Consider the following 8,702-nt stretch of genomic DNA (forward strand, 5'->3'; position numbering starts at 1 on the left):
ATAATTCCATGTTTTCTCTCTCCCTCCTTTTTTAAACAGTGGGGTTACATTGGCTACCTTCCACTCCATAGGAACTGATCCAGAGTCTATGGAATGTTGGAAAATGACTGTCAATGCATCCGCTATTTCCAAGGCCATCTCCTTAAGTACTCTGGGATGCAGTCCATCAGGCCCTGGGGATTTATCGGCCTTCAATCCCATCAATATCCCCAACACAATTTCCCGACTAATAAGGATTTCCCTCAGTTCCTCCTTCTTACCAGACCCTCTGACCCCTTTTATATCCGGAAGGTTGTTTGTGTCCTCCTTCGTGAATACCGAACCAAAGTACTTGTTCAATTGGTCTGCCATTTCTTTGTTCCCCATTATGACTTCCCCTGATTCTGACTGCAGGGGACCTACGTTTGTCTTTACTAACCTTTTTCTCTTTACATATCTATAGAAGCTTTTGCAGTCCGTTTTAATGTTCCCTGCAAGCTTCCTCTCGTACTCTATTTTCCCTGCCCTAATCAAACCCTTTGTCCTCTGCTGAGTTCTAAATTTCTCCCAGTCCCTGGGTTCACTGCTATTTCTGGCCAATTTGTATGCCACTTCCTTGGCTTTAATACTATCCCTGATTTCCCTTGATAGCCACGGTTGAGCCACCTTCCCTTTTTTATTTTTACACCAGACAGGGATGTACAATTGTTATAGTTCATCCATGCGGTCTCTAAATGTCTGCCATTGCCCATCCACTGTCAACCCCTTGAGTATCTTTCGCCAATCTATCCTAGCCAATTCACGCCTCATACCTTCAAAGTTACCGTTCTTTAAGTTCTGGACCATGGTCTCTGAATTAACTGTTTCATTCTCCATCCTAATTTAGAATTCCGCCATATTATGGTCACTCTTCCCCAAGGGGCCTCGCACAACGAGATTGCTAATTAATCCTCTCTCATTACACAACACCCAGTCTAAGTTGGCCTCCCCCCTAGTTGGTTCCTCGACATATTGGTCGAGAAAACCATTCCTTGTGCACTCCAGGAAATCCTCCTCCACCATATTGCTTCCAGTTTGGTTAGCCCAATCTATATGCATATTAAAGTCACCCAAGATAACTGCTGCACCTTTATTGCATGCACCCCTAATTTCTTGTTTGATGCCCTCCCCAATGTCACCCACCACCGTGGAAAGCCTACATGCGATCTTTGCAACCCATGGCTTGCCGGACATCCTGGTTAGTGATAATGGCCCATGTTTCACAATCTACGAATTCCGAGAGTTTATGTTGGGCAAAGGCATCAATCACGTCAGGACTGCGCCGTTCAAGCCGGCCTCCAATGGCCAGGCGGAACGTGCGGTCCAAATCATTAAGCAAGGTATGCTCAAGATTCAAGGACCCTCCCTACAATGCCGCCTATCGCGTCTCCTGCTGGCCTATAGATCCCGACCGCACTCGTTCACGGGGGTTCCGCCCGCAGAGGCTACTAAAGAAATGGACACTCAAAACTCTGTTGTCCCTCATTCACCCAGTCCTGACCGACATAGTTGAGGGCAAGCACAAGTCACAAAACGAGTACCATGACCATAATGCGAGGGGGAGATTTATAGAAATAAATGATCTTGTATTCATCCTCAATCATGCCATGGGGTCCAAATGGCTTGACGGCACTGTAATTGACAAAGAGGGGAATAGGGTCATCGTGGTAAAACTCAACAATGGTCAGATATACCTTCAGTATCTGGACCAAGTAAAAAAAAGGTTCAGCATCGACACGGAGGAACCTGAAGAAGAGCATGAGATGGAGCTCACAACACCACCAGTGAACGAGCAACAAGAACAATCAGAAGAATGCACAGTCCCTGCGGTCAGCCCGGACAGGCCAGAATCACCACAAGTAACAGACACTCACATCAGTGTCCAACAACCAGAGCCCCAACTGCGACGCTCCACGAGGGAGTGTAGACCACCTGAAAGACTAAACCTATGATCCCCAATAAGACTTTGGGGGTGGGGGGAGAGGAGTGATGTCATGTGTGTAACCACAATGTAACACAACTGTATTACTGAAAACACTCAACCTAGATACACACCTTGACCATAAGGGGTGAACTTGTGGGAGATACTCCTTACCTGATCACACAGGTATAAAAAGGGAGGTCCCATGCAGGGTCACCTTCTTTGGAGTCCTGTGAATAAAGAGTTACGGTCACAGAGTGACCTTGTCCCCAGAAAGTGCCTCGTGTGGTTTCATACTGTAGAGTAAGGACTTCACAATAAGAATTAGGAGCAGGAGTATGCCATTCGGCCCCTCAAGCCTGAACTGCCATTCAATGAGATCATGGCTGATCTTCGACCTCAACTCTACTTTCCTGCATTATTCCCATATCCCTTGATTCCCTTTATATACAAAAATTTAACGTTCCACAGCTCTCTCGGATAGAGAATTCCAAAGATTCACCACCCTCTGAGTGAAGAGGTTTCTCCTTATCTCAGTCCTAAATGGCCAACCCCTTATTTTGAAACTGTGACCCATGGTTCTAGACTCCTCAGCCAGAGGCAACATCCTCCCTGCATCTACCCTGTCAAGCCCTGTAAGAATTTTGTATGTTTCAATGATATCACCTCTCATTCTTCTAAACTCTAGAGAATATAGGCCTAGTCTACTCAATCTCTCCTCATAGGACAATCCCCCCATCCTAGGAATTCAGTCTGGTGAACCTTCGTTGCCATCCTCAACGTCAAGTACATCCTTCCTTAGCTAAGCAGCCAAAACTGTACACAATACTCAGCTGCAGTCTCACCAAGGCCCTATATAATTGCAGTAAGACATCTTTACTCTTATCCTCAAATCCTCTTGTAATAAAGGCCAACAAATCATTTGCTTTCTTAATTGCTTGCTGTACCTGCAAATTAACGTTGTGATTCGTGTACAAGGACACCAAGGTCCCTCTGAACATTAACATTTCCCAATCTCTCATCATTTCAAGTAGCTGTTTCCAGTCCACTTTGGCTAAATCACAGCTCAACTGAGTAATATTGGCTTTTCCCCAATTGAGAACTTTTATTCCTGGTCTATCTTTGTCCTTTTCCATAACTACCCTAAATCTAACTGAATTAAAGCACCAATATGCTGTCCCACTGATAGCCCTTCTACCTGCCCAGCTTCAGTCACTAATACGAAGTCCAGGACTTCCCCCTCTCTTGTTGGGCTTGCTACATACTGGCTAAAAAGTTCTGCTGGTTGCTGACCCCTCTGTGAAGAGAAATGGGTCCTTCCTATCCACTCTATCTAGGCCCCTCATAATTTTATACACCTCATTAATGTCTTCCCTCAGCCTCCTGTTCCAAAGAAAACAAACTATTAAGAGGGTTGATGGGCTGGAGGAGGTTACAGAGATAGGGAGGGGTGAGGCCCTGGAGAGATTTGAACAAAAGGATTGAGTATTTTAAAGGCTGATGCCACCAGCCGTCTCACCCAGCACAGAATGTGACTCACTACCAACAGGAAGAATGTTACTACAAATGCATAATGAGGAGAAATCAATCTCTGTCCCTTTAGCGAACAGCGACATGGAAAGAGGGAAATGAATGACCTTTAAACACCTGGTCCACTTGGCACTGAAGTCTCTGAAACTCATAATAGGAACTCCATGGAAATAAAATACTGACAAATGTTAAACTGTTTTGTTGACAAAAGAAATCTCAATTTAACCTTAAAAAAATAAATAGTTTAACAGGGGTTCACAGACTCACCTGATTGGCCTACTCAGAATCCACCCCTCAAGCACCGCGATTGGTTGCAGAACACACTGCGCCCTGGGCCCTCCGGCCTCTGAGCTCTCTTCCTGTTGGTTCCCAGGACAATCAATCACCACTCACCAACATTACGCTGCCAGACGAAGTTGAGAGGCTCGGAGGAAGAAATAAAATAAGGCCGTGAATCTGAATTAAGAAATAAAATTAGAGAAGCATGATTAAATGAATGAGGAGGGGCAATATAAACTAAAGGGTACAATCCTAAAGGGGGTGCATGAACAGTGAGACCTGCGGGTATAGGGGCACAAATCACTGAAGGTGGCAGGACACGTTGAGAAAGCAGTTTAAAAAGCTTACAGGATTCTGGGCATCACAGAGTACAAAAGCAATGAGGTTATGATGAACCTTTGTAAAACCCTGGTTCGGCCTCAAATGGAGCATTGTGTCCAATTCTGGGCACCGCACATTTGGATGTGAAGCCTTCGAGAAGGTGCAGAAAAGATTTACAAAGATGATTCACGAGATGTGGGACTTCAGTTACGTGGATTGACTGGAGAAGCTGGTGTTGTTGTCCTTTTACGCAGCAAGTGGTTAGGATCTGGAATGCACGGCCTGAAAGGGAGTTGGAGGCAGACTCAATCACAGCTTTCAAAAGGGAATTGGATAAGTATCTGAAACAAAAACATTTGTAGGGCTGGGGGAAAGGGCGGGGCAGTGGGACTCGCTGGGAGCCGGCAAGGGCTCGAGGGGCCGAATGGCCTTCCGTGCTGTAACCATTCTCTGATTGTGTGAGCAGAACCACTCTGTTCCCTGACTCAATCTAAAGCCTTCCTGACTGTGAGCACCTGTTAAACCTGCCCTGCACCTTCACTGCTCCAAGGAGAACCACCCCAGATGCTGCAGCCATCATCTTATTGAATGGCGGCAGGCCCGAGGGGCCAAATGGCGACTCCTCTCCTATTTCTGATGTTCTCATGTGTTCATGTCACAGAGAAACATAGAAAATAGGTGCAGGAGTAGGCCATTCGGCCCTTTGAGCCTGCACCGCCATTCAGTAAGATCATGGCTGATCATTGACCTCAGTACCCCTTTCCTGCGGTCTCTCCATACCCCATGAACCCCTTTAGCTGTAAGGACCATGTCTCACTCCCTCTTCAATATATCCAACAAACTGGTCCCCATCCTGCACCTGATGGCCTCCCTGCAGTAAGATGGCCGCCGCGCATGCTCCTTGCCCTGCAGCGGCACCATGGTCAGCATTGTGACGTCAGGAAGCCCCGCCCCCCCCCCCCCCCCCCCCCGGACAGTAACCAAGGCCCGCCCACGCCGTGAGTCTGTGACGCAGGAAGGCTGGGCGCGCTGCCCGGGCCGCTCCTCCATCCACCGCGGCGTCCGCCGGTCATCTCCCACAAGAGGCTGCCCCCGCGCCTGCGCACAACTCCTCACCCGGGCCCCCGAGCTCAAAGGCCGCGAGCGGAGCCTCCCGCGCGCAGCACTCAGCCCGCAGCCAATGGCGGGGCGGCGCGGGGCACCAGCCCACCCAGCGCGCGCTGCTCCGCGCCAATCAGCGGCGGGGGGCGGGGCCGCGGCACCGATCAATCAATGGGCGAACAATGCAGGGCGCGCGGTGCTGATGGGAAAGTGTCTGTGACGACACAAAGACAAGATGCTGCAAGTGTCCGCGGCTCAGGCAGCAACAGGGAATGGTGGCTCACAACTGGAGAGTGTTGGCAAAGGGGGGAAGGCAGGAGAGATCAGAGAGACAACAGGGAGGGAGGGTCACAACTGGAGAGTGTTGGCAAAGGGGGGAAGGCAGGAGAGATCAGAGAGACAGCAGGGAGGGTGGGTCACAACTGGGGAGTGTTGGCAAAGGGGGGAAGGCAGGAGAGATCAGAGAGACAGCAGGGAGGGTGGGTCACAACTGGGGAGTGTTGGCAAAGGGGGGAAGGCAGGAGAGATCAGAGAGACAACAGGGAGGGAGGGTCACAACTGGAGAGTGTTGGCAAAGGGCAGATGGTGAAGGAGCACTGAAAGGGGGGAAGGCAGGAGAGATCAGAGAGACAACAGGGAGGGTGGCTCACAACTGGGGAGTGTTGGCAAAGGGGGGAAGGCAGGAGAGATCAGAGAGACAACAGGGAGGGTGGGCCCAATTCAAATGGGAATGGCAGGAGTTAGTTAGAAAAACATGAGTCAGGACCGGGTGTGAATGGTGGGACAAGGGGAGGGAGGGCGGAAGAACATGAGAAATAGGAGCAGGTGTGGGCCACGCGGCCCTCCGAGCATGCTCCCCATTCAATAAAATCGTGGACTCAGCTCCACTTCCCTGCCCACTCCCCATGACCCTTTACTCCCTTATCGCTCAAAAATCTGTCTATCTCTGCGTTAAATGTATTCAGTGACCCAGCCTGCACAGCTCTCTGGGGCAGAGAATTCCCGGATTCGCGATCCTTTGAGAGAAGAAATTCCTCGTCACAGTTTTAAATGGGCGGCCCCTTATTCTGAGTCTATGTCACCTAGATACAGAGAAAAGCTTGCTCCACACGATCCCATCAAAAACTGCCAGGGCAGGTACAGCACGGGTTAGACAGAAAGGTTTAGGCTGGGGGTTCCAGAACTTGGGGCCTGGGCAACAGAAGGCACAGCCACCAAAGCCACCAAGGGTCAAACAATTATAATCAGGGATGCTCAGGAAGACAGAATTAGAGGAGCACAGATATCTTGCAGGGGGTGGGGGGCAGGGGCTGTTGTAGAGCTGGAGGAGTTTATAGAACGAGGGAGGGGCGAGGCCACAGTGGGATTTGAAAATAATTGTTAGAATTTTGAAATCAAGGTGTTGCTTAACCAGAAGCCAATGTAGGTCAGCGAGCACAGGGATGATGGGTGAGCTGGACTTGGTGCGAGTTAGGACACGGGCAACCGAGTTTTGGATCAACTCTAGTTTATGTAGGATTGAATGTGGGAGGAGTGCATTGGAATAGACAAGTTCAGAAGTAACAAATGAGGGCTTCAGCAGTGGATGAGCTGAGGCAAGAACGGAGACAGGTGATGTTAGAGGTGGAAATAGGCAGTCTTAGTTATGCTGTGGCTATGTGGTCAAAAACTTATTTCAGGGTTAAGTAGGACACCAAGGTTGTGAACAGTCTGGTTCAGCCTCAGACAGAAGTTGGGGAGAGGGATGTCAGAAGTCAGTGGCTAGGGAACGGAGTTTGTGGCAATGACAATTACAAATATCAGAATATTTCACAGGTAAATGTGTGGATGAGTTTTTAAAATTAAATCGGTTCCAAAAACGGGTTAACTGATACAGAAATAACGGATTTCAAATCTTATGCAAGACAGTTCAATAAAGGGGCGGTTCAAAGGATTTCAGCTGAGTTTAAAGTGAGACACTGCAGTTAAGTCTACTACAACCACAAGTCATGTATTCAAACGGAACAAATTTGGGGTTTGATATGATAGAAGGTGAACTAGGTGAGAAGTGATATAAGTTAGATTAAGAAAAAGCCCTAAAATGGAACAGTTGGTAACAGAACATCAATCAATCTCCTCTGATCATGGAGAAATCAAATATTCGATACACTGTGTTTGAAACAAAGATAATTTATTCAACATTTATACACAATATTAATCTCCAGCTCAGGTATGGGGGTTATTAAAACCATCAGAAAGAAACAAGAGCTGCCAGAATGAACATGGTTCCGTGCCCAATGCAATCACAGTAAATCCCTGTTCTATTCACAAATGCAGCCTTTCTCCTCAGTCCATTTAAAACTGAGATGAGGAGGTATTTCTTCTCTCAGAGGGTTGTAAATCTGTGGAATTCTCTGCCTCAGAGAGCCTTGGAGGCCGGGACATTGAATATATTTAAGGTGGAGATAGACAGATTTTTGAGCGATAGGAAAGTACAGGGTTATGGATGTAATGTCTGTAAACTTGTAATGTTTGTAGCTCCACACTGTGGATGTGGACGTATTGTGTACTGCAACTGCATAGTTAATAATAAACAGAATCAGGCAGATTCCGGAGGCTTCTGAGAGACCTGCCTGCCATGTTAGGAGCTGTGTGTGCTGTGCTCTGTGAAGATATCACATTTGGCGATGAGATGGGATTTTTTCCGGATGATTTAAAGCTTAAATTTTGTTGGTAAAGGATTCAGCAAGTTGACAGAGAGCCTTTGGAAGTTTCTGTCTTTGGAAAAAGCTACAAAATTCGAGGTAAAATACAGCACACGGTGTGTGAACAGCTAGAGATTAAAATGGCAGGTGTAATCAGACATTTGGGGGAACGCTTTAAAGCGTATGTAGATCGGCTAGAAATGTATTTCACTGCAAATAACATAATCGAAGTTCCAGAAATGCAGTCCAGTCCGGGCTGTATTGGAATGTAAGAAAGGGATCTTCTTATCGGAGGCAGGTCCGATATTGTACGAAACCCTTGTAAATCTGCTTGTGCCTGACGAGCCAAAGGACACAACGCTTAAAGAGATTTTAACGAATTTGGAGCAGCACTATAACCCCAAACCGTTAGAAATTGCTGAAAGCTATCGTTTCGGGATTCGGAATCAAAAAGCTGATGAAAGTATCAGTGATTACATCGTAGCATTAAAAAAGCTATCGATGCACTGTAATTTTGGAAACTTTCAAAACCGAGCATTACAGGATCGTTTTGTTTGTGGGGTGAAAAATGATGCGATCAGAAGGAAGTTATTGACGATGGATGACTTGACTTTTGAGATTGCTTGTCAAACAGCGAGGTCGATGGGCCTGGCCGAACAACATTCCCGAGTATTAAATAATAATTACAGTCATCAGTCAACTGAGGTAAATCACCTGCAGGTTCAAAGTAAAAGACGGTGGGAGCCCAAAGTCTCAGAAACTGGAAATTCTAACAGAACATCGAAGTCGTGCTATAGCTGCCTGGGACAACACATTGCTCAAAGTTGTCCATACGTGAAGGCAGAGTG

This window comes from Pristiophorus japonicus, unplaced genomic scaffold (genome assembly GCF_044704955.1).
Source record: "Pristiophorus japonicus isolate sPriJap1 unplaced genomic scaffold, sPriJap1.hap1 HAP1_SCAFFOLD_190, whole genome shotgun sequence".
Classification (NCBI taxonomy): Eukaryota; Metazoa; Chordata; class Chondrichthyes; family Pristiophoridae; genus Pristiophorus; species Pristiophorus japonicus.